The sequence below is a fragment of the Oryctolagus cuniculus genome, chromosome 2 (assembly GCF_051225735.1).
Source record: "Oryctolagus cuniculus isolate XC-2025 breed Fujian yellow rabbit chromosome 2, ASM5122573v1, whole genome shotgun sequence".
In the NCBI taxonomy this organism is placed as follows: Eukaryota; Metazoa; Chordata; class Mammalia; order Lagomorpha; family Leporidae; genus Oryctolagus; species Oryctolagus cuniculus.
The window spans coordinates 18,522,342-18,548,381 of record NC_142868.1 but is presented as its reverse complement, the minus strand read 5'-3'; the positions used below and the strand labels follow the sequence as shown (position 1 = coordinate 18,548,381).

At 38.7% G+C, this 26,040-nt stretch overlaps 1 long non-coding RNA gene across 21 annotated transcripts in view; it reads right to left on the bottom strand.

Annotated features, from left to right (window-relative positions):
• LOC149127696 (uncharacterized) overlaps window positions 1-26,040 on the bottom strand; it is a 190,314-nt gene that overhangs the window by 85,967 nt on the left and 78,307 nt on the right. For 3 of the 21 annotated variants that reach the window (XR_016229796.1, XR_016229795.1, XR_016229800.1), the window contains one exon: window positions 15,980-16,100. The exons of 16 other annotated variants lie outside the window; for them this stretch is intronic. This is a non-coding gene — a long non-coding RNA (uncharacterized LOC149127696). The remainder of the gene's footprint in view (window positions 1-15,979; window positions 16,101-26,040) is intronic. 2 more of the 21 variants (XR_016229798.1, XR_016229803.1) reach the window with 1 other exon arrangement.

The window sequence follows — 26,040 nt, the reverse complement described above, 5'->3', positions numbered from 1 at the left end:
TTTCTGGTTCTTCCCATAGCGCAGGTTTCTTTCTTATTTCATGCTTAAGTCAAAACACAATGTCCTGAGAAATATGTACAAGGTATTGCTGCTTTGGCCTACTGATTTCTGACAAAATCAATCTCAAGGATGCAATGAAGGATGTGGATTGAGCACTTGACACTTACTACACTATTGGGGCTGGTGTTGTGGTGCAGTAGGTTAAGCTGTGGCCAGCAGTGCTGGCATCCCATATGGGCGCAGGTTCAAGGCCCAGCTGCTCCACTTCCCATCAAGCTCCCTGCTAATATGCCTGGGAAAGCAGCAAAAGATGGCTTGAATCACTGGCCCCTGAACCCATGTGGGGGACCCAGAAGAAGCCTCTGGCTCCTGGTTTTGGCCTGGCACAGCCCTGACCCTTATGGCCAGTTGGGGAGTGAACCAGTGGTTAGAAGCGCTCTCTTTCTCAGTATCTCTCCTTCTCTAATTCTACCTTTCAAATAAATAAATAAACCTTTAAAAATTTTCACTAGACTGCTATGCAAAGGTTAGAGAAAGAATGCATACATAAATAGATGAATTTACAAAAATTCATTTTCTATAATCACAATCTTCCTCAGAAGCCCCTTCCCAAAGGATAGTATGGAGATTGACAAACCTTGCCGATGATCAACAGGTACCCCTCCTTTCAATTTAATCCAGTCTTTTTCTCCTGAGTATTCCATGAAGAACATCCATCCTCCCTTCTTAAGTTCCATTACTGGCCGGCGCCGCGGCTCAATAGGCTAATCCGCCATCTAGCGGCGCCGGCACACCAGGTTCTAGTCCCGGTCAGGGCGCCGGATTCTGTCCCGGTTGCCCCTCTTCCAGGCCAGCTCTCTGCTGTGGCCCGGGAGTGCAGTGGAGGATGGCCCAAGTGCTTGGGCCCTGCACCCCATGGGAGACCAGGAGAAGCACCTGGCTCCTGCCTTCAGATCAGCGCCGTGCGCCGGCTGCAGCGCACCAGCTGCGGCGGGCATTGGAGGGTGAACCAACGGCAAAGGAAGACCTTTCTCTCTGTCTCTCTCTCTCACTGTCCACTCTGCCTGTCAAAAAAAAAAAAGTTCCATTACTGAGCATGTCCCAAACTCTAAAGATAAATTTTTGGCCCCTGTGGACTGGATGAAAGGTGCTCTCTTTTCTTTGTGTTCTCCACAGCAGGGTCATTGATTTCTGGATGATCACTAGGGAGCACCTTTTGAGATGTACATCTGGTCTGGTCTCTGGGGTTTCTACTGTCTTCAAGAGTGGTTCCCAGGGTCCACTGCTTGGCTTGATCAGAGTCATCAGCCTCATTTCTGTTGTTTGGAGCTGTGGATGCCTACAGAGACTGGGGTATGACAACCACACTACACCTGGCTAGCTTGGGAGCTGCTGGTGCCCTCAATTATAGGGCCACATTGCTGCTGTCAGAATGACTCTCCATGTGAAGTTCCCATCCTGTCCTACAGCTGTGCTCCGCACCCTGTGCCCAATCGCCCTGTCACAGTCTTGCCTATCAGGCTCCTTCCACTCAAGAACTCAGTGTCCTGCAGCTCCAAAACATCAACCTGGGCAGAACGTCTACCACTGCTCACCAATTCTACCTCTCCACGCTGGAGAGGAGCCAAACACAGAGAGCGTCTCCCGGGGATATAAAAGAGGAACATAGCAAAACTCTGTTGCTTTCATCTTTCCTTTGTTTACGATGCCTCTTCTCCTGTGGGAGAAAGGCCAGGAGACTCTTCCTAGACACAGGCCTCCTCCCCCTTCCTACAATGGCCAGCCAGAAAGGGCCAGCTTTCCTTTTTCCCTACTCTATGGAGGGATTTTTCCCTTGTTACATTTTCTCTTTTCTCTGACCACCCTAAATCTGACAAAATAGGGTAAAGAAAGAGAAATAGTTCACAGGTAATGAACATACATGGATTAGAATTTTAGAACTATTACTGTAATCTACTTTATAGTTACGGTTTTATTAGTGTAATAAGAGGAAGGACTGATTCATAATATGTTCTAGGGGCTACTCTAGTGAAGTTAGGGCAGGAAGAATACTCTTGGTTTCAGACTCAAATAATAAGAACTGTATGACATTTTGTATCAGATTCTATGTGTGATACATATATTAACCTACATCTTCAAAATTACACTATGAGGCAGGTGCTATTATTTTCAATATTTTAGAAATAAGGAAAAATAAGCATGGAAAAGCTATTTATGCAAGGCCAAACAGCTAATAAATACAAGAACTAAATTTCAACCCATACAGCAATTTTGTTGACTGGAAATCCCAGTAGAGACAGATCCAAGGTTATCAAAATCCAAGAAACAAAAACAAAACAAAACTCTAATAATAACTGGCAACCTATGTTTTCTATATAGGTTGCCAGTTATTATTAGAGTTTATTATTATTAGAGTTATATATAAACCTATATAGAAAATATATATTTTCTATATAGAAAATATAGTATAAGAGATTACAGCATGAGAAAATAGAAAATAGCATCATAGATTGTGTTCATCAACCACAAATTCTATGTGATCCAGCAATGGGATGTAGCAATGAAAATAACCTCGATGTTTAGACAGTGGTAACCAAAGGACAAGAACTGACAAGATGGGACAGCTATCATGTGTTCTTTACTGGATGCAGCACAGAGGCAGTATGGACTTTTAGAATGAAGTGGACTTCATTCTCAGGGCTACACACACACACAAATTGATTAGCTAAGGTCCATTCTGGTGTGAACAATTCAGATGATGAAGGTGACAAAACCAAATCCAAGTTGGTCCTTGAATTATCTTACAGTATTTACACTGGAAAACAGTAATCCAGGGGGAAATGATAGTGATCCCCAACCCATTATAAAGCAGAGAAAAAAGAAAAATAGACTTGCTCTGTACTGTGGAACTGCATGTCCCACACATATCCCAGTGGGACACACTTTTTTTTCAGCCATTTGCTCAGTGACTTCCAAGTGACACGTTACTGAAAACAATAATGGCCCAGAAATCTGGAATTGAGGCTCATTTGCTATACCAGGGAAAAGACTTGAAGTTAATCCTCTAACATCATTTCCTTGCATGCTTTATGGTGAGATAGTGAGGTGAATTTATGATGAGTGTTAGAAGAATTACCCATAAAATGATATTCTTAACATACTATGTCTCATATGGGAGCCACTTCAGAAGGTAGATCTGTTTCAAAAACATGTGGCACTTCAATTCAATATGACATTATGGGAGCTAATAGAGAAAGATTAAAATAGTGGTTGAAAATCGATAACTGTCTACAGAATACTGTTAGGTAGATTCTCATACCTACCATATGGCATATGGTTGAACTCAGTAGTGTCTAACTTTCCTTTCAATAAAATGATACTTTTAAAAATTAATTATTTATGTGAAATCCAGAGTTGAAGAGAGAGAAAAACAGAGGGATGTTCCATCTGCCGGCTCACTCCCAACATGGCTGCAATAGCTGTAGCTGGGCCACCATGAAGCCAGGAACCAAGAGATTCTTCCTGGTCTTCCAATGGGAGGCAGGTGCCCAAACACTGGGGCCATCTTTTGTGATTTTTCTGATTTTTCAGGCCATTAGCAGGTGATGAATCAGAGGGAGAGCATTCAGGCCATAAACCAGCATCCATATGGGATGCCGGCACAGCAGGTGGCAGCTTTACCCGCTATGCCACAAGGCTGGCCCTAAAATGATACATTTTCAAAATGATCTTTCCTTACTTTCCCTCTGGCTTTTAGCACTAGGATTCCCTGTATACTTCCTATGTATCTGTTACATACAGTCATACTCCTAAATCTGGAATACACATGTAACTTATAAATTAAGCTGCTAAAGAAAAGGGCTTTAGTTTGTGGTATATGAACTTAAAATCAGATTTAAAAAATACAATCATCATGGGCCAAGGACCTAAATAGATATTTTTCAAAAGAGGAAATCCAAATGGCCAACAGACACATGAAAAAATGTTCAGGATCACTAGCAATCAGGGAAATGCAAATCAAAACCACAATGAGGTTTTACCTCACCCCAGTTAGAATGGCTCACATTCAAATATCTACCAACAACAGATGCTGGCGAGGATGTGGGGAAAAGGCACACGAATCTACTGCTGGTGGGAATGCAAACTGGTTAAGCCACTATGGAAGACAGTTTGGAGATTCCTCAGAAACCTGAATATAGCCCTACCACATGACCCAGCCATCCCACTCCTTGGATTTACCCAAAGGAAATTAAATTGGCAAATAAAAGAACTGTCTGCACTTCAATGTTTATTGCAGCTCAATTCATAATAGCTAAGACCTGGAATCAAACTAAATGCCCATCAACAGAAGACTAGATAAAGAAATTATGGGATATGTACTCTATAGAATACTATACAGCAATAAAAAATGAAATCTGGTCATTTGCAACAAAATGGAGGCATCTGGAAAACATTGTGCTGAGTGAAATAAGCCAGTCCCAAAGGGACAAATATCATATGTTCTCCCTGATCTGTGAAAACTAACTGAGCACCAAAAAGGTAATCTGTAGAAGTGAAACAGACACTATGAGAAACAAGGCCTTAATCAGCTCTTGTTCTGACTGTTGAGGAACAACTTACTATTTTATTCCTTTTAGTATTTTTTTTGTTCTACTTAATACCATTTATTGAACTCTTTAATTAACACACAATTATTCTTAGGTGTTTAAATTTAACTGGAAAGTGGTCCCTGTTAAATACAAGAGTGGGAATAAGAGAGGGAGGAGATGTACATTTCAGCACATACTCACTCAGACTTGCCCCTAATGGTAGAATTAGAAACGTGCCATTTGGCCGGCGCCTTGACTCAATAGGCTAATCCTCCGCCTTGCGGCGCCGGCACACCGGGTTCTAGTCCCGGTTGGGGCGCCGGATTCTGTCCCGGTGGCCCCTCTTCCAGGCCAGCTCTTTGCTGTGCCCAGGGAGTGCAGTGGAGGATGGCCCAAGTGCTTGGGCCCTGCACCCGCATGGGAGACTAGGAGAAGCACCTGGCTCTTGCCTTTGGATCAGCGTGATGCACTGGCCGCAGCGCGCCAGCCGTGGTGGCCACTGGAGGGTGAACCAATGGCAAAAGGAAGACCTTTCTCTCTGTCTCTCTCTCACTGTCCACTCTGCCTGTCAAAAAAAAAAAAAAAAAAAGTGCCATGGGATTCCAAATCAATCCCATTAGGGTGGCATGTACCAATGCCATCTCACTAGTCAAAGTGATCAGTTTAAATTCATAACTGATCATAAAGATAGGATTAAGAGTCAAAGGGATCACATAAATAAGACTAGTGCCTGCTAATAATAACTGATAGAATTAAAAAGGAGAGAATGATCCAACGTGGGAAGCGAGATACACAGCAGACTCATAGAATGGCAGATGCCCTAAACAACACTCTGGCCTCAGAATCAGCCCTTAAGGGATTCGGGTCCAGCTAAAAAGCCCATGAGAGTGTTTTAGGCATAAGACTTGTGACAAAACAAACAAACAAACAAACAACAACCTAAATGAAAGATCTTTGTGAGTGAGATGCAAGTGGAAAGAACAGGCCATCAAAGAAAGAGGTACCTTTCTCTGAAGGGAGGAGAGAACTTCCACTTTGACTATGGTCTTGCCTAAATAAGATCGGAGCTGGCAAATTCAAAAGGCTTCCATAGCCCTGGCAACTCATGACTAGAGCCTAGGGTGATTGCTGACACCATAAACAAGAGTGTCAATTATTAAATCAACAACAGGAGTCATTGTGCACTTTCTCCCCATGTAGGATCTCTATCCTTAATGTGTTGTACTATGTAAATTAATGGTAAAACTGCTACTGAAACAGTACTTTATACTTTGTATGTCTGTGTAGGTGCAGTCTGTTGAAATCTTTACTTAGTATATACTAAGTTGATCTTCTGTATATAAAGATAATTGAATATAATTCTTGATGAAAAATGGGATGGGAGAGGGAGTGGGAGATGGGAGGGTTGTGGGTGGAATGGAAGCTATGGGTGAAAACCCACTATAATCCAAAAGTTGTACTTTCAAAATTTATATTTATTAAATAAAATTTAAAAAAATACAATCATCTCAGTTCTCTTTTATAAAGTCAAGGACAAACTCTCAGTTTTGTCCTTTCCATTTTTAATACATCTTGAATTCTTACCCATCTTTTTAAAAGACTTATTTATTTATTTGAGAGGTAGACTTACAGACAGGGAGTGGGAGAGGCACAGAGAAAAGTCTTCAATACACTGGTTCACTTCTCAAGTGACCACACAGACAGATCTGAGCTGACTTGAAGCCAGGAGATTCTTCCAGTTCTCCCACATGGGTGTAGTGGCCCAAGTACTTGGATCATCTTTCCACTACTTTCCCAGGCCATAAGTGTAGAGCTGGATTGGAAGAGGAGCAGCTATGGCATGAACCAGTGCCCAAATGGGTAGCCAGCACTGTAGACAGAGACTTAGCCTACTATGTCATAGCACCGACCCCCACTCATCTTCTTATGTGCAAAACTTGTTCAGGGAGAAGATGTTGTAGCACATCAGGACGCTCTCTTCCCATATCACAGTGCCAATTCAAATCTCTGTTATGCTCTTTCTGATCTAGCTTCCTGCTGATGAATCTTAGGAGGCAATACTTTGGCCCCTGTCACCAATGTAAAAAGACCTTAGCACAATATTTTACCTTCAGGCTATACATTGATGTCATGTATTTATTAATTCTGAAATGCTTAAGTTTTTAATGTTAGTCTTGTTTATTCTCAGTGATTAACTTCTGGAGTCCACAAATTAAGTATATCTTTAATGACTCCACTGTGTGCATTTCATTCCTTAATAAAATGGTCAATAATGATGAGACTAAATCAGCTATACCATCTGATATTGCTGGTCTGAAAAATAAATAGCTATATTATGAGTTTGTTCTAAATTATCTCTTAACTATTGAAAGCTCTCTGCTTTATATTTATATTCCATTACCACAAGTTTCGGAAGAGTGTTTTTACTCCTGAAGTTAACAACAACTCTTACATCTTATGCATAAAGTCATGAGAAGGTTTAAACCTCACTTATTATTATTTGTTCTGTGGGATCATAATATACCTAAGTTGGTGAAATCATCAAAAGCATAGCAGCTAATCTACCACAGTTATTCTGCCCAAAATGATACAGCATTCTCTATTTCTATTCCAGATGTGGATATTCATCTTTGGATAAATGATTCCTGTGATTTTAAACTTCTAAGATAAAAGTGAAACTATCTTTAAAAATAATTCAAGTGTGAGAAAAGAAGAGTAACATTTTTACTAAGAGAAAACACTGTCAACTTGGAATTTTATACCCAGTGAAAATGCCTGAGAAACAAAGGCAAGAATTTTTTATTTCAGCTCTAATATGCAAAGAGTTTGAAAGCCATCATTCTCATCCTTACAACAAGGAAAAAGCAGAAAAAATGGAAATTAGCATCTTTCCTTAGATATATCAGAGGACTGATTACAGAGAAAAGTGTCTCTCCAAAATACAATGAGACAGATTGTAGAATTTATTTATTTATTTATTTTATTTTATTTTTTGACAGGCAGAGTGGACAGTGAGAGAGAGACGAGAGAAAGGTCTTCCTTTGCCGTTGGTTCACCCTCCAATGGCTGCCGCGGCCGGCGCGCTGCGGCCGGCGCACCGCGCTGATCTGATGGCAGGAGCCAGGAGCCAGGTGCTTTTCCTGGTCTCCCATGGGGTGCAGGGCCCAAGCACCTGGGCCATCCTCCACTGCACTCCCTGGCCACAGCAGAGAGCTGGCCTGGAAGAGGGGCAACCGGGACAGAATCCGGCGCCCTGACCGGGACTAGAACCCGGTGTGCCGGCGCCGCTAGGCGGAGGATTAGCCTAGTGAGCCGCGGCACCGGCCCACAGATTGTAGAATATAACAGTCAAAATCATCCAGTCAGTGGCAGAAGCCTCTATAGTCATCCAGTGGCATGAGAACATAGAAGGTGATTTCGAAGACCTGCTGAGTGAGATTCTACTGAGAAAGGATATGGGCTGTAGTCTCAGATCCCTGCGCTCAACACACATTTCCATGGACTCTACCTACAAAATTTCATTGAGTTCTCAAGTGGAAGATCCAAGTAAACAACAAACAAAAACACTTCCTTTGGTTTTAAATAGGGAAAGAAGAGAAGTAACCACTTGAAATACATCCAAGGCATTGTTAAGAACAAAGTTTTTTTCACCAAGGAAACCTACTTTACCAGAGCCCTGAAGGGCAATCAGGCAACCTCATTCTCTTCTAGCTTCCAGAAAAGTCACAACTCATGGATCCAGTCCAAATGAAAGATCAAGGTTTGTCATAATATGATAGAAACTGGAGAACGCTTCACTTCTCCTAATGTTTACTAAACATAAAGAGGGCTCTATCAGATTACAGTGGAAAACAGTATAAGGCACAGAATCTATTTAAGTGTTTCTTGGGAAATGCAGATGCAATTAGGAAGACAAAATACTAATAGGAACACTGGAGGAAACTAAAGACTCTGGTTCAGAGACATACAGAAAACATTAAACACAGCCTAGCTCTTTGCTAGATTAACAATCAACCCCAAACTAAGAATCCCAAAGTTCTCCAAGACAGCCAAACAGGTGGATCTAGTATTTTCCAACTCTACCACAGATGAGAAACATATAAGTGAAGCCTCATTTCAATGTGGATGCTCGGTGGATAACAATGGAACTCACCAAGGAAGACAGGAAACCCATAGAGCACTGGGATGCAATATAAGGAGAGAGGAGGAAAGTACACCAGCAACCCCCACTCCAGCTGCACACGGAAAGGAAGCTCCTTCACAGAGGAAAGGATAAATGGGAGAGCCACAGCAGGTCCCATACCCAGGGATGCTGGACATCAACAATCTTAGCTATAAGAAGGATCCACCGTCATTGGAGAATTAGAGCCCAGCAAGGAGAGCAACTGGAGTATAGTTGGTAACTTTGCCTCAGAGGAAGAACTCACATTGTCTCCTCCTCAAACCCAGAGCACAGGATGTAGTAGTGTGACACAATCATGAGACACTAGTCAATATTGAAATCTATTGTGATCTAGAGAAAAAGCCTCTGTAAATGTCTATCCCTGGGGTACCACAGATATTGTACCACACCAGCAAGAAGGACTGCAGCCCCACAAACACAAGTAGAATGAGCAGCAAGAGAGATCCTGGCACTTTAGCCCAAGGAGCGCTGTTCTTCACCACAGGGTACAGGTAATTCAGCACAACAGGATGAGTTTTCTTGCCAGGACCTTGGAAGTAGGGATGCTTGTGTTCAAAGATTTAGTACACACACTCATACACTCCCTCTATCACCCCAAGGCAGCGCATGCCACCATGGAGGATCAGCCTATATTCTCTGGCTGGCAATTCCATTCCATTGCACCTTGGTAGAAGTTGGCAACTATGCATGTCTAACCTAGACTTAAGCCCAGCTACATTATGGCTGCATTCTCACCATTTTCCTAGCTCTGATGGACGTAGGCAGTTTCATGCTCTCATCGGACATCGGCCCAGTCCATCTGTGACCCAAGCCATCACCTCCAAGGTCCACATACCCTTGGCTGGAACTGACAGGAACCCTTCTTGCCCCACTGCTGCTGCTATTTATTAGAGTGGAAGAACACGTGGTGGGGCTGGCATTGTGACATAGCGGGTAAAGCTGCCGCCTAAAGTGCCAGCATCCCATATGGCCATCCCATATGGGTACTGGTTTGAGACCCGCCTGCTCCACTTCTGATCCAGCTCTCTGCTATGGCCTGGGAAAGCAGAAGATGGCCCAAGTCCTTAGGCCCCTGCACCCATGTGGGAAGACCCAGAGGAAGCTTCTGGCTCCTGGCTTTGGATTGGTGCAGCTCCGGTCATTGCGGCCAATTGGGGAGTGAACCAGAGGATGGATGATCTCACTCTCTCTGCCTGTAGTCTCTCTGTGTAACTCTGGCTTTCAAATAAATAAATAAATCTTAAAAAAATATGAACATCTAGGAAGACTATACTTCAGTATCCCACTGGAACTAAAGCCAAATTAGCCTAAAAACCGATAACCAAAAGATACTTTAGCAAAAGATTTTGATCTATGAAATTTGTCTTTTAGAAGCTACAGAGACAACTGATTCACTAGATTCACAAATATCAATGTAAAGCCCCAGTAAGTATGGAATAAACAAAGCAGTATGATGCCTCCAGATGAACACAATTAACCACAAGCTGAAAGTCTCAACAGCAAAGTAAATCAAACAGAAGTAAATCATATCTAAAACTAAAGACTGTTTCTTTCCTTTACTTATGCTAATAGAATTTTTAAAAATCTTTACAAATCCATTCTCTTTCTATGCCTTCATGACACATTATAGTCAAACTTCTAACAGTAAAACATAAAGAAAAGATTCTGTGATGTGCATGAGAGAAATATCAGATTACCTTAAGAGGATCCATAATTAGAGAAATAGCTTACTTCTCATCAGAAACCCTACAGGCTAGGAAAGAATGGAGAGACATAGTCCAAGTTTTAAAAGCAGAAAACTTTCATTTCAGAATCCTTTACCCTGCAAAGCTTTTATTTATGAATGACAGTGAAATAAAAAACCTTCCACAACAATGAAAAATAGAAAGAATTTGTCAACTCTCATTCAGCCTTACAAATGATACTTGAGATGTGCTACACAAAGAAACACAGAAAGATTGTCATAATTATGAAAATGTGAAGGCAGATAATCTGGTAAAAGTACAAATGAAATCAAGAACAAGCAATATAAATATATGTGGAAAAATGGTAGAACAAAATAGTTACTGATCAATAATAATCTTGAATGTAAATGGCCTACATTCTCCAATTAAAATATACAGACTGGAGGAATGGATTAAAAAACAAGACCTATTTGCTGCCTATAAGAAATATGTCTCATCAACAAAGATACATGCAGACTCAAAGTAAAAGGATGGAAAAGGATATTCCATGATAATGGAAAGCAAAAATTAACAGGTGTAGCCATCCAAATATGAGACAAAATAGACTTTAACACAAAAACTGCTAAAAAGAGACAGAAGGGCATTATATAAAGATTAAGGTATCAATTCAATAGAAGATTTGACTATAATAAATGTATATGCATCCATTTCCAAGACACTTGGCTACTTAAAACAAATGTTAATGAATCTAAAGGGAGACACAGAGTCTAACACAATAGTAATTGTGGACTTTAATACCCCATTTTCAGCAATGGACATATCAACTAGACAGAAAATAAAGAAATAACAGAGCTAATCAACACTATGGACCAAAAAGACCTAATTGATATCTTCAGAATATGTCACCACACAGTGGCAGAATACACATTATTTTCATCAGTGCATAGAACTTGCTCTAGGATAGACCACATGCTAGGCCATAAAGCAAGTCTCAGCAAATTCAAAAACAAAAAAAAGAAAGAATTCAAACCACGTATCTTTTCTGACCATGATAGAATGAAGCTGGAAATTAACAACTTAAGAATCTCTAAAAAATATGCAAACACATGGAAAATGAACAACATGCTCCTGAATGAACAGTGGGTCATATAAAAATCAAAAGGAAAATTAATACAACTCTTGAAAACAAATGAAGATGACAATAAAACCATATCAAAACATATGGCATGCAGGAAAAGCTGTGTTAAGAGTAAAGTTTATATTAACTAGTGCCTATATCAAGAAATTGGAAAACCATCAAATAAATCAGCTATTGATGCATCTCAAGGACCTAGAAAAACAAAACAAAAAAAACCCATAAATTAGGAGGAAATAAATAATTAAAATTATAGAAGAAAAATTAAAAAAAAATACAAAAGATCAGTGAAGAGCTGGTTTTTTGAAAAAATAAATGAAATATATTTATACTATTGGCCTAAATAACAAAAGAAGGAGAAGACCCAAATTAATAAAATCAAAGCTGAAAAAGAAATGCAACAATTGATACCACAAAAATAAAAAGAATAATCAGGAATTACTACAAACAGCAGTGTGCCAAAAAATTTGGAAAATCTAAAAGAAATGGATATATTTTGGAAACATGCAATCTAACAAAATTGAGGCATGAAGACAAAGATAACTTAAACAGACAAATAACCAATAAAGATTGAATCAGTAATAAAATCCTTCCCAACAAAGGAAAGCCCAAAACCAGATGGCTTCACTGCTGAGTCCTACCAAACTTTTAAATAAGAAATAATTCCAATTCCTTCCATATATTTAAAATAATTGAAAGAGAGGGGATCCTCCCAATCTCCTTCCATGAGTCCAGCTTCATCTTAATTCCCAAACCAGAAAAAGATACAACAAAGAAAAAGAACTATAGTCCAATATTACTAATGAACATAGATGTATTCATAATCAACAAAATACTAGCTAATGGAATCCAACAACACTTCAGAAAGATCATTCACCCCAACCGAGTGGGAATTTTTATCCCTGGTATTTTTTTTATCCCTGGTATGCAGGGATGGTTTGACATATACAAATAAATAAATGTGATACATCACATTAATAAAAACCATATGCTTTCCTCAATAAATGCACAGAAACCATTGGATAAAATGTAACAACCTTTCTTGATAAAAAAAAAAAACATATTTAATGGGGAAAATGGAAGCATGTCTATTAACACCCATCCCTGAGCATGGATGCCAACTTTCATCATTGCTATTCAATATATCCTGGAAGTTTTAGCCAGAACCATTAGGCAAGAAAAAGAAATCAAAGGGATAGAAATTGGAAAAGAAGTCAAACTATCCCTGTTTGCAGATGACATTGATTCTATCTAAAGGGGAACTAAAAGACCCCACTGAGAGCCTACTGAACCTCAAATAAAGAGTTTGGTAAAGTGGCAGAATATGAAATCAACACACAAAATATCAATAGCCTTTGTATACACAGACAATGTTATGGTTGAGAAAGAACTTATAATATCAGTCCTATTTGCAATTTAAAAACCTTGGAATAAACTTAACCAAGTAGGTAAAATATCTCGATGATGAAAATTGCGAAACATTAAAGAAAGTTATACAAGAAGACACACAAAACAATGGAAAAGAGTACCATGTTCTTGGATTGGAAGAATCAATATCATCAAAATGTCCATACTACTGAAATCAATTTACAAATTCAATATGATCCCAATCAAATGATCAATGATATTCTTCTCAGATCTAGAAAAAGCAATGCTAACATCATTTGGAAACACAAGAGACCCTGAATAGCTAAGGCAATCTTAAACAAGAAATACAAACACAGAGACGTCACAATACCAAATTTCAAGACACACTATGGGGCAATTATATTCAAAACTGCCTGGAACTGACACAAAAATAGATATGTAGGTCAATGAAACAGAATAGAAACCCCAGAAGTTAATCAATGCATTTACAACCAACTAATCTTTGATAGTGGAGCTAAAATCCATCTCTGGAGAAAAGACAGTCTCTTTGACAAATGGCATTGGGAAGATTGGATCTCTAGATGCAAAATTATGAAATAAGACCCTAACTTACACCTTATACAAAAATAAACTCAAAATAGACCAAGGATCTAAATCTATGACCTGATACCATCAAATTACTAGAGAAGAAATTGGGGAAACTCTGAAAGACATTGGCAGAAGCAAAGATTTCTTGGAAAAGACCTCAGAAGCACAGGCAATGAAAGCAAAAACAGACAAATGGGATTACATCAAGCCAAGAAACTTTTGTACTGCAAAGGAAACACTCAACAATGTGAAGAGACACTGACAGTATGGGAAAAAATATTTGGAAACTGTGAAACTGATAAAGGATTAATATCCAGAGTCTAGAAAGAGCTCAAGAAACTCAAAAACAACAAAACAATCTATTTAAGAAATTGGCAAAGGACTTGGACAAGCATTTTTCAAGAGGGGAAATTCAAATGGCCAACAGATGCTTGAAAAACTGCTCAGGATCACTAGCCATAGGGAAATACAAATCAAAACCACAATGGAGTTTCACCTCACTCCAGTTAGAATGGTTGTCATACAGGAATCAAAAACAGTGAATGCTGGCAAGCATATGGGAGAAGAGGTATCCTAATACACCATTTTGGGAATGTTAACTAGCACAGCCATTGTGAAAGATAGTATAGAGAGGTATACTATATGACCCAGCCCCCAGTCATCCTACTCCTCTTATTTTATCTAAATTAATTGAAATCAGCATCAGCATATTTATGAGTTACCTGTACCCCAATGTGTATTGCAGTTCAATTCACAATAGCTAAGATATGGGATCAACCCAGATGTCCAGCAAATGATGAATAGATAAAGAAAATTTGGTATATATACACTATGGAATGCTACTCAGGTGTAAGAACGTAATCCTTTCTTTTGCAACAAGATGAATGCAACTAAAAAATTTAGTGAAATAATCCAGTCTCAAAAAATATCATATGATTTCCCTGATCTGTGGTAAGTAATAGAGTACAAAAAAATGTAACATGTATCAGCAAAATTGACATTTTGAGATTTCAAATCAAAATTGACATTTTAGTTATTGTTTACAGCTCTTATCTCTTCTCTACTGTTGATGAAAGGTTTTTTCTTTTTTTCTTCTTACTATTTGTTGAATTGCTTACTTGGTGGAAGGTAAAGCTTATGATTATAAAGTAAACTGAAACTGTGTCCTTATAAAATATCTCTATTATAAACCTGTATTTCAGATATACAATTTTAAACCCAAAATGATATTCCCACCCACCCACCCTCCCTCAATAATCCCTTCAAAACAAGAAAGAAAACAAGAAAAAAATAAAGAGAGCCTCCAAGACCATTTGGAAAACAATAAATGAATAAATATAAATCATAGAAATTTATGAAGAAAAGAAATTCAAAAGAAACAAAGAATCTATTCATTGAATTAATAACTGCATATTTTTGGAAACAGATAAATATCCAAGTCCAAATACAGGTAGCCTATCAGATGCTAAATAGACATGACCAGATACATCATCACTGTGATATATTGTGGTCAAACTGTCAAAAACACAACACATAGAATTATAAAAGCTACAAATAAGAATGAAGTAATTTACAAGGAAGTTTTCATTAGATTAATAACAGACTTTCTGAAAAAAAAGCTAGGGGGAAATGAAATGATAAACTCTAAGTCTTGAAAGAAAAATACTAACAAAGAGTAATCTATCCACCAATGCTAATCTTTCTAAATTACATAAAATAAACTTTACAAGATAAGCAAAAAGCTATGGAATTAAGCATTATTAGAATGGCCTTACAAAAAATGCTTAAGTATATCCTATGTGCATAAAGATAAGAAAGAGTGTCAATAAAAGAGCAAGCAAACAACATCACACCTATGGAAGTAATATTCAAAGGTCAGAATGTCAACACAAAGCCATGGAGGGGGTGAGGAACACCTTGCTTGTGAGGATCAAGGGTAAGAATTACTGTTGGCTTCTCAGATACTATAGAAACAAGAAGACAGAAGAGTAAAATGTTTAAAGCACACAGGTGAAAACAAAACTATAAGCCTAGAATTCTAAAATCATGAAATTACCCTTCAGAAGTGAAGGAGAAGTTGAAAGTTTCTCAAAAACAGCATGTGTATGGTGGCATCGTGGTACAGTGGGTTAAGCCACCACTAACAATGCTGGTATCCCATATTGGACCACCAGTTTGAGTCCCAGCTACTCTGCAGCTTCCCTAAAAAATATTAAATCAGGAGAGCTCCAAGATGGTGGAATAGGGAAGGAGCACACTGATAGTCCGCTAAAAGATAGTTTAATAAATGTGGAGATACTGTAGTCTCAGGGAAGAGTTAGGGGAAAAAAAACTGCTGAGGAAACTCTTCTGGAACTAGTGGGACACAGTGGACCTACGTGGAGTGCATGGGTACCCACAGCTCGGGACTCCAGCCGCCGAGTCTACTCACCAGTGCTGGAAAGGGAGGTGAGGTGAAACCGCAGCAGCCAGAGACACTGGTGGAAAAGCAGCAGGAAGAGTCTAGAGGGAACGAGGCTTGAAGCCCCATGGGGGAAAGTTCACCAGCCTAACTAGAGGAGAGAAAAATAAACAAATAAATAAAAGAGACCAGTACGGACACAATTCTCTCTCTCCACTCACCTCATAAAGGTGGGGAAAACAATACAGCAGGTGCCATTTTGGACAAACATAACAGCTGCACCAGCTCAGGGCTGTGCCCTCCCTCAGCCAAGCAGAAAAACCTGACTCTGGTGGGGAGAAATAACAAGAGGTTAAGACCTAGTGAATGTGTGGAGCTTATGAACTGGGACTGTGGGAAAAAAAAAAAAAAAACTGAGGGTGTGTGGGAGAACTCACCCACTGTGGCCTGAGACATACTCTTGGTGGGAGATGCCACAACCTCGGTAACCTTAGCAACCCAGTGGGAGACACTGCAGGTGAATCAGAGCTTATGAGGACTGCACAGATCGTTTGTGTGGTCCTTGGGACAGAGCAGATGAATATTATACCCACTGGGGCTAGCACTCAGGCACTGATTGCCATCAAGGAGAAGAGCTCAGCTGAGTGGAATTACTTCCATTCTGAATAAAAAAAAAAGAGAGAGAGAGAGATTAACCATGCCAAAACTGGGTGTGTCATTTTTGGCACACCCTTAACCCTGAAGAACAGAACTGAACAGAGTTGTCTGGCCACACCCACCACAATCCTCTAGAGATTCACCAAAAGCAGACAGTCCACTTAATCTAGAGTCATAGTATAAGAGAAAAGCCACCACAGCAAGGAATAAAAAATAAGAAGAAACCAAAGAATACCTCCACAATTCCAAACAACAAATGCATAAACCAAGGAAACAAAAACAAGGAAGACATTATGATGCACCCAAAAGAACATGACACTCCAATACAAGATTAGGAGGAAATGGTGAGATATAGCCCAGGTACTAAGAGAAAAAAACTGCCAGCCAAGAATATTATATCTTGCAAAGCTCCCATTTGTGAATGAAGGTGAAATAAAGACTTTTCATAGTAAACAGAAATTGAAAGAAATTGTCACCACTCATCCAGTCCTGCAAAAAAATGCTTAAAGATGTGTTACACACAGAAACACAGAAACATGGCCATCAATATGAAAGAAGGTAAAGGAAGAAAACCTCCCAGTAAAAGCTCACAGGAAGTTCAAAGCATATATTGGAAATATCTTTGGGAAAATGGCAGGGCAAAGATACTGCTTATCAATAGTCACATTGAATTTTTTTTTTTTTTGACAGGCAGAGTGGATAGTGAGAGAGAGAGAGACAGAGAGAAAGGTCTTCCTTTTGCCATTGGTTCAACCTCCAATGGCCGCCACGGCTGGTGCACTGCGGCTGGCGCACTGCGCTGATCCGAAGGCAGGAGCCAGGTGCTTCTCCTCGTCTCCCATGGGGTGCAGGGCCCAAGCACTTGGGCCATCCTCCACTGCCTTCCTGGGCCACAGCAGAGAGCTGGCCTGGAAGAGGGGCAACCGGGACAGAATCCAGTGCCCCAGCCGGGACTAGAACCTGGTGTGCCGGCACCGCTAGGTAGAGGATTAGCCTATTGAGGCGCAGCGCCGGCCCACATTGAATGTTAATGGGCTCAAATCTCCAGTTAAAAGACACAGACTGGTTGAATGAATTAAGGAACAAAACCCATCTATTTGCTGCTTACAAGAAGCACATCTTTCCAACAAAGATGCATGCAGTCTGAAAGTGAAAGGTTGGAAAATGATATTCCATGCCAACAGAAACCAAAAAGAGCTGGCACAGCCATCTTAATATCAGACAAAATAAACTTTAGCACAAACACTGTTAAGAGATACAAAGAGGGGCACTATATAATGATTAAGGGATCAATTCAACAGGAATATAAAACTATTATAAATCTATTTGCACCTAATTGCAGGGCACTGGTTTATTTAAAAGATATGTTAAGGGACTTAAAGGGAGACTTAGACTCCAATACAATAGTATTGGAGGACTTCAATACTTTACTTTCAGAAATATATCAACTGGACAGAAGATAAACAAGGAAACAGCAGATTTAATCGACACTATAGCCTAAATGGATCTAACAGATATCTACAGAACCTTTCATCCTACAATTAAAAAATTTGCATTCTTCTCAGCAGTACATGGGACCTACTCTAGGATTGACCATATACTAGGCCATAAAGCAAGTCTCAGCAAATTCAAAAGAATTGGAATCATACCATGCATCTTCTCAGCCACAGTGGACTGAAGCTGGAAATTAGCAACTCAAGAATCCCTAGAGCATATGCAAACACATGGAGACTGAACCACATGCTCCTGAATGAACAATGGGTCATTCAAGAAATCAAAAGAGAAATCAAAAACTTTCTGGAAGTAAATGAGGATAACAGCACAACATTTCAAAACTTATGGGATATAGCAAAAACAGTGTTAAGAGGTAAGTTTATAGCAATAGGTGCCTACATCAAGAAATTGGAAAGGCACCAAATAAATGAGCTTTCAATGCATCTCAAGGATCTAGAAAAACTGCCGCAAACCAAACCCAAATTTAGTAGAAGAGAAATAATTAAAATCAGAGAAGAAATCAACAGGATTGAATCCAAAAAAATTTACAAAAGATCAGCCAAAGGAGGAGCTGTTTTTTTTTTTTTAAAATAAACAAAATGGACACCCCAGTGGCCCAACTAACTAAAAAAAAGAGAAAAGACCCAAATCAATAAAATCAGAGATCAAAAAGGAAATGTAACAACAGACACCACAGAAATAAAATAAATCATCATAAATTACTACAAAGAGTTGTATGCCAACAAACAGGGAAATCTATCAGAAATGGATAGATTCCTGGACACATGCAACCTACTTAAATTGAACCAGGAAGACATCGAAAGCCTAAACAGACCCATAAGTGAGACAGAAATTGAAACAGTAGTAAAGGCCCTCCCAACAAAGAAAAGCCCAGGACCAGATGGATTCACTGCTGAATTCTACCAGACATTTAAAGAAGAACTAACTCCAACTCTTCTCAAACTATTCAGAACAATTGAAAAAGAGGGAGTACTCCCAAATTCTTTCTATGAAGCCAGCATCACCTTAATCCCTAAGCCTGAAAAAGATGCAAAATTGAAAGAGAATTAGACCAATATCCCTGATGAACATAGATGCAAAAATCCTCAATACAATTCTGGCCAATAGAATGCAACAACACATCAGAAAGATCATCATCCACCCAGACCAAGTGGAATTTATCCCTGATATGCAGGGATCGTTCAATGTTTGCAAATCAATCAATGTGATACACCACATTAACAAACTGCAGAAGAAATACCATATGATTATCTCAATAGATGCAGAGAAAGCATTCGATAAAATTCAACACCCTTTCATGATGAAAACTCTAAGCAAATTGGGTGTAGAAGGAACATTCCTCAATACAATCAAAGCAATTTATGAAAAACCCATGGCCAGCATCCTATTGAATAGGGAAAAGTTGGAAGCATTTCCATTGAGATCTGGTACCAGAAAGGGATGCCCACTCTCACCACTGCTATTATATATAGTTCTGAAACTTTTAGCCAGAGCCATTAGGCAAGAAAAAGAAATTAAAGGGATACAAATTGGGAAGGAAGAAGTCAAACTATCCTTCTTTGCAGATGATATGATTTTTATTTAGGGGATCCAAAGAACTCTACTAAGAGACTATTGGAACTCATAGAAGATTTTGGCAAAGTAGCAGGGTATAAAATCAATGCACAAAAATCAACAGCCTTTGTATGCACAGACAATGCCATGGCTGAGGAAGAACTTCTAAGATCAATCCCATTCACAATAGCTACAAAAACAATTAAATACCTTGGAATAAACTTAACCAAGGACGTTCAAGATCTCTACAATGAAAATTACAAAATCTTAAAGAAAGAAATAGAAGAGGATACCAAAAAATGGAAAAATCTTCCATGCTCATGGATTGGAAGAATCAATATCATTAAAATGCCCATTCTCCCAAAAGCAATTTATAGGTTCAATGTGATACCAATCAAAATATCAAAGACTTTCTTCTCAATCTTCTCAATGATGCTGAAATTCATATTGAGGCACAGGAGACCTTGAATAGCTAAAGCAATCTTGTACAACAAAAACAAAGCCGGAGGCATCACAATACCAGATTTCAGGACATACTACAGGGCAGTTGTAATCAAAACAGCATGGTACTGGTACAGAAACAGATGGGTAGACCAATGGAACAGAAGAAACACCAGAAATCAACCCAAACATCTACAGCCAACTTATATTTGATCAAGGATCTAAAACCAATTCCTAGAGTAAGGACTTCTATTCAATAAATGGTGCTGGGAAAATTGGATTTCCATGTGCAGAAGCATGAAGCAAGACCTCTACCTTACACCTTACACAAATATCCACAACATGAATTAAAGATGTAAATTGATGTCCCAACACTATCAAATTATTAGAGAACTTTTGAGAAACCCTGGAAGATATAGGCAAGGCAAAGACTTCTTGGAAAAGACCCCAGAAGCACAGGCAGTCAAAGCTAAAATTAACAATTGGGATTTCATCAAATTGAGAAGTTTCTGTATGGTCAAAGAAACAGTCAGGAAAGTGAAGAGGCAACCGACAGAATGGGAAAAAAATATTTGCAAACTATGCAACATATAAAGGGTTAATAACCAGAATGTGCAAAGTGATCAAGAAATTCTGTAACAACAAAACAAACAACCCACTTAAGAGATGGGCCAAGGACCTCAATAGGCATTTTTCAAAAGAGCAAATCCAAATGGGCAACAGGCACATGAAAAATTGTTCAACATCACTAGCAATCAGGGAAATGCAAATCAAAACCACAATGAGGTTTCACCTCACACCAGTTAGAATGGCTCACATTCAGAAATCTACCAATAACAGATGCTGGTGAGGATGTGGGGAAAAAGGGACACTAGCCCACTGTTGGTGGGAATGTAAACTGGTAAAGCCTCTGTGGAAGTCAGTTTGGAGATTTCTCAAAAACCTGAGGAACATACTATTCAACCCAGCCATCCCACTCCTTGGAATTTACCCAAAGGAATTTAAATTGGCAAATAAAAGAGCTGTCTGCACTTTAATGTTTATTGCAGTTCAATTCCCCATAGCTAAGACCTGGAATCAACCTAAATGCACATCAACAGTAGACTGGATAAAGAAATTATGGGATATGTACTCTATAGAATACTATACAGCAGTAAAAAAAAAAAAAACAATGAAATCTGGTCATTTGCAACAAATTGGAGGAATCTAGAAACCTCATGCTGAGTGAAATAAGCCAGTCCCAAAGGGACAAATATTATATGTTCTCCCTGATCTGTGACACTAACTGAGCACCAAAAAGTAATCTGTAGAAGTGAAACAGACACTATGAGAAACAATGACTTGATCAGCCCTTGTCCTGACTGTGGAGGAACAACGTAATACTTTATCCCTTTTAGTTTTTGTTGTTGTTGTTGTTGTTCTACTTAATACCATTTGTTGAACTCTTTAATTATCACACAATTATTCTTAGGTGTTTAAATTTAACTGGAAAGTGATCCATGTTAAATATAAGAGTGGGAATAAGAGAGGGAGGAGATGTACAATTTGGGACATGCTCATTCGGAATTGCCCCAAATGGTAGAGTTAGATAGGTGCCTGGGGACTCCAATTCAATCCTGTCAAGGTGGCATGTACCAATGCCATCTCACTAGTCAAAGTGATCAGTCTCAGTTCACAATTGATCATAATGATAGGTCTAAGAGTCAAAGGGATCACATAAACAAAACTAGTGTCTACTAATGCTAACTGATAGAATTAAAAAGAAGAGAAGGATCCAACATGGGAAGTGGGATACACAGCAGACTCATAGAATGGCGGATGTCCTAAACAGCACTCTGGCCTCAGAATCAGCCCTTAAGAAATTTGGATCCAGTTAAAAAGCCCATGAGAGTATTTCAGGCATGGAAAGCCAAGACACTCTGGCGAAAAAAAAAAAAAAAAAAACCTAAATGAAATATCTCTGTGCGTGAGATCCCAGTGGAACGAATGTGCCATCAAAGAAGGAGGTACCTTTCTCTGAAGGGAGGAGAGAACTTCCACATTGACTATGACCCTGTCGGAATAAGATCGAAGTCGGCAAACTCAAAAGGCTTCCATAGCCTTGGCAAGTCATGACAAGATCCTAGGGTGATTACTGATGCCATAAACAAGAGTGTCAATGTTAAAGAGTCACTGCGCACTTTCTCTCCATGTAGGATCTCTGTCCTTAATGTGTTGTACTATGTGAATCAATGGTATAGCTAGTAATCAAACAGTGCTTTACACTTTGTGTTCCTGTGTGAGTGCAAACTGTTGAAATCTTTACCTAACACATACTAAATTGATCTTCTGTATATAAAGATAATTGAAAATGAATCTTTTTGTGAATGGAATGGGAGAGGGTGCGGGAGATTGGAGGATTGCAGGTAGGAGGGACGTTATGGAGGGGGGAAGCCACTGTAATCCATAAGCTGTACTTTGGAAATTTATATTTATTAAATAAAAGTTAAAAAGAATATGAAAGCAAAGTTTTCAGAGAGAAGGGAAATTGATATAGGTTATAAACTTCAATCTGTATAAAGAAGAAAAGCAGTAGCAAAAAATTTGTCTGCAAATTTGATCTGAATTTGTCTCATAATTTGTTCAAAAAAAGGAATGATAAAGTGTTTGGTGATTACAGGACTTAAATAAGCAAAGTGAATTAGAGCAATATTGCAAAGAACACACTGGAGAAATTGGAATACCCTGTTACAAGGTAACCACACTTGTTATTAAGCAGCCTAGGGTTATATGAAACTAGGCTTAGATTAATTTTAAATATATTTTGCAGACTCTAGGGGAGGCATTAACATATTTTTAAAGAATTACAACTATTATGCTAAGAGAAGAGGATACATGGAATCTGCTTCACTTAAGTCAGAATAGAGGATAGACATTTGGCCTAATAGTTAAGACACCTCTTGGGCTGCCCACATGACACTGGCTGTGGTGGACATTTTGTGAGTGAACCAGTAGATATGATTGCACTTACTCACTTTCTCTCTCAAAATGATTTATAAAAAAGAGAGAAAAGAGATTTATAAATGTACTTGAAAAAATACTTACATCCCAGAAGAAAGTAGAAAATTTAATAAAGGGCAAGTGCAATTAAACATAGATAACTACTCAAGATATCTTAATAATCATTTTAAATGGGAATGTTCTGAGACCAATAAATGAAAGTCTGTGAGATGGGATTAAAATAAAACAAGGGCCAACTGTATGTACTGTTCAAGAAAACATCTCTAATATAAAAAACACAAATAGGCTGAATGGGAGGATGTGGACAAATTTACCATGCTAATACCAATTTAAAAAATGGGATCACTATATTAACAGCAGGCACAGCAGATTTTTGAAGAAGGAGAATTATCAGGAATAAAGAGGAACATTAAGTAATGATAAATGGTTGATTTTATAAGAAACATGATAATCCTGAATGTATGTATACCTAAAAACAAGTTACTGCACATGTGAAGCAAAAAGTGATGGGAAAGCAGTGAGGAATAAACAAATTTGTAATTACAAAGTCTTAAACATCCCCTTTTTCAGCAATTAATACACACAACCTGAAAGAAATCAGTATGAGTATATAAGAAATGAGTACCATGGGGCCGGCTCTGTGGCACAGTGGATTAATGCCCTGGCCTGAAGCACCGGAATCCCATATGGGTGCTGGCTCAAGAGCCGGCTGCTCCACTTCCTATGCAGCTCCCTGCTATCGTCTGGGAAAGCAGTAGAGGATGAACCAGGTCCTTGGGCCCTTGCAATAACACAATTTTAAACAATCAGAGTTCAAATAAAAACTATGAAAATCTTCAAGAAAAATTTTAAAATAATTCAAACTATTGCATGTGGAATGTAAACATAACTTATTCAAATTTGTGTGACACAGCAAAAGTGGTTCTCAGAGGCAAATTTATAATAATGATTGCATGTGCAGAAAAAGAAGAAACATCTAAAATCAATAATCTAAGGTTATACCTAAGGAAACTACAAGAGGAACAATTTAATCCTAATACAAATAGAAGAAAATAAATAGTAAAATTTAAACAAAAATCAATAAAATTAAAATCAGAAAATAATTAAAGTTCATGGAGCCAAATTCTAGCAGTGGAAAAGATTAATAAAAGGGTAAGCTGCTTGTTGCCAATTACACCAATATCCCATATCAGAGTACCTGTTCCAATGCCATCAGCTGTGCTACCAATCCAGCTTCCTGCTAACAAGCCTGGGAAAGCAGCAGAGGATGGTCCAAGTACTTAGGCCCCTGCCACCTACATGAGCAACCTGAATGGAGCTCTGGACTTTGGTCACAACTAGCTCCAGCCTCCGCACATTTTTGGAGTGTCAACCAGTGGATAGAAGCTCACTGGCTTTCTCTCTCTCATTCTCTCTCTCTCTCTCTGCCATTCAACTAAATATATCACTTTATCTCTTTCTCTATTCTATCCCTCTCTCCCTCTTCTCTGGCAGAGAGAGAGAGAGGTCTTCCATCTGCTGGTCCACTCCCCAGATGACTATGCTGATCGGAAACCAGGAGCTAGGAGCCTCCTCCACATCCCCGATGCGAGTGCAGGGGTCCAAGGACTCCACTGCCCTCCCAGGCCATAGCAGAGAGCCGTATCAGAAGTGGAGAAGCTGGGACTGGACCCGGAGCCCATATAGGATGATGGCACTGCAGGTGTCAGCTTTACACGCTATGCCACAGCGCCGGCACCAACACTCTCTTTTTTAAATTTCATTATTTAGAATAACATTTTATAATGTTTCCCTCCCCCCAAGAAACCTTTTATTTAAAGAATATGAACTTCATGCATTTAATATGGGCAACTTTAGGAATACAGTGATTCTTTCCACAATACCTGCCATCCCATCTACTCTCCCACCCCTCCCTCCTCTTCCCTCTCCCAACAGATGGTGCTAACCTTCTACATGCAATAAATAAATCCAATAAATCTAGCCATATGACTTATACTTTTCACAAAAATTAAGAGAAAATTGATCATAGGTATAAATATACAATGCAAAATTATAAAGCTTCTAGAGAAAAAAAGGATACAATCTGGGTGAACTTGGGTTTTCCAATGTTTTTTGGATGCAGCCAAGTATATTACAGAAAGAACTGCTAAGTTGGACTTCATTAAATTTTTAAAATTCTAATATGCAAAAAGACTAAAAAGATTAGACAAACACTGGGAGAAAATAATGGCAAAATCCATATCTAAAGGCTTTCTCTCTAAAATACATAAAAATCAGTAATAAAAATTCAATTTAAAAATGGGAAAAATATGAATATCTTACCAAAGGATATATATGAGTAATAAACTGCATATGACAAATTTGTGAAATCACTTCTCATTATGGAATTACCAATTAATACAACAATGTGCTAACTCAACAAACCTACAAAAAAGGCTAAAAGACCAAAATCTGAAAGTGTCAAACATTGATGAAGATGTACCAGGAGAATTCCTATTTACTGGTGATGAGAATGCAAAACAGGACAACCACTTTGAAATTACTTTGGAAGTTTCTTACACAGATAAATACAATCCTATCATATGATCCATCTAATATATTTCTAAACATTCACACAAAAGACTGAAATTTTCCGTTCACAAAGCATGCCTGATCATGAACAGTAGCTTCATTCACAAGTGCAAAAAAAAACAAAAAAATAAACAAACAAAAAAAAACTAAATACAAGTGATAGTCCTTTAATAGGTCAATGGATAAACAAATTGTAGTTTATTCACATAAAAGAACAGTATTCAACACAAAATGAATTATCAAGCCACACGAAAGAGCGTTGGAAAACCTTAGATATATCAGTTTGAACAGGTAATATCCCAATGCATAATTCCAGTTGTAATGAAATCTGGCAGTGACAACTTCCCCACCTG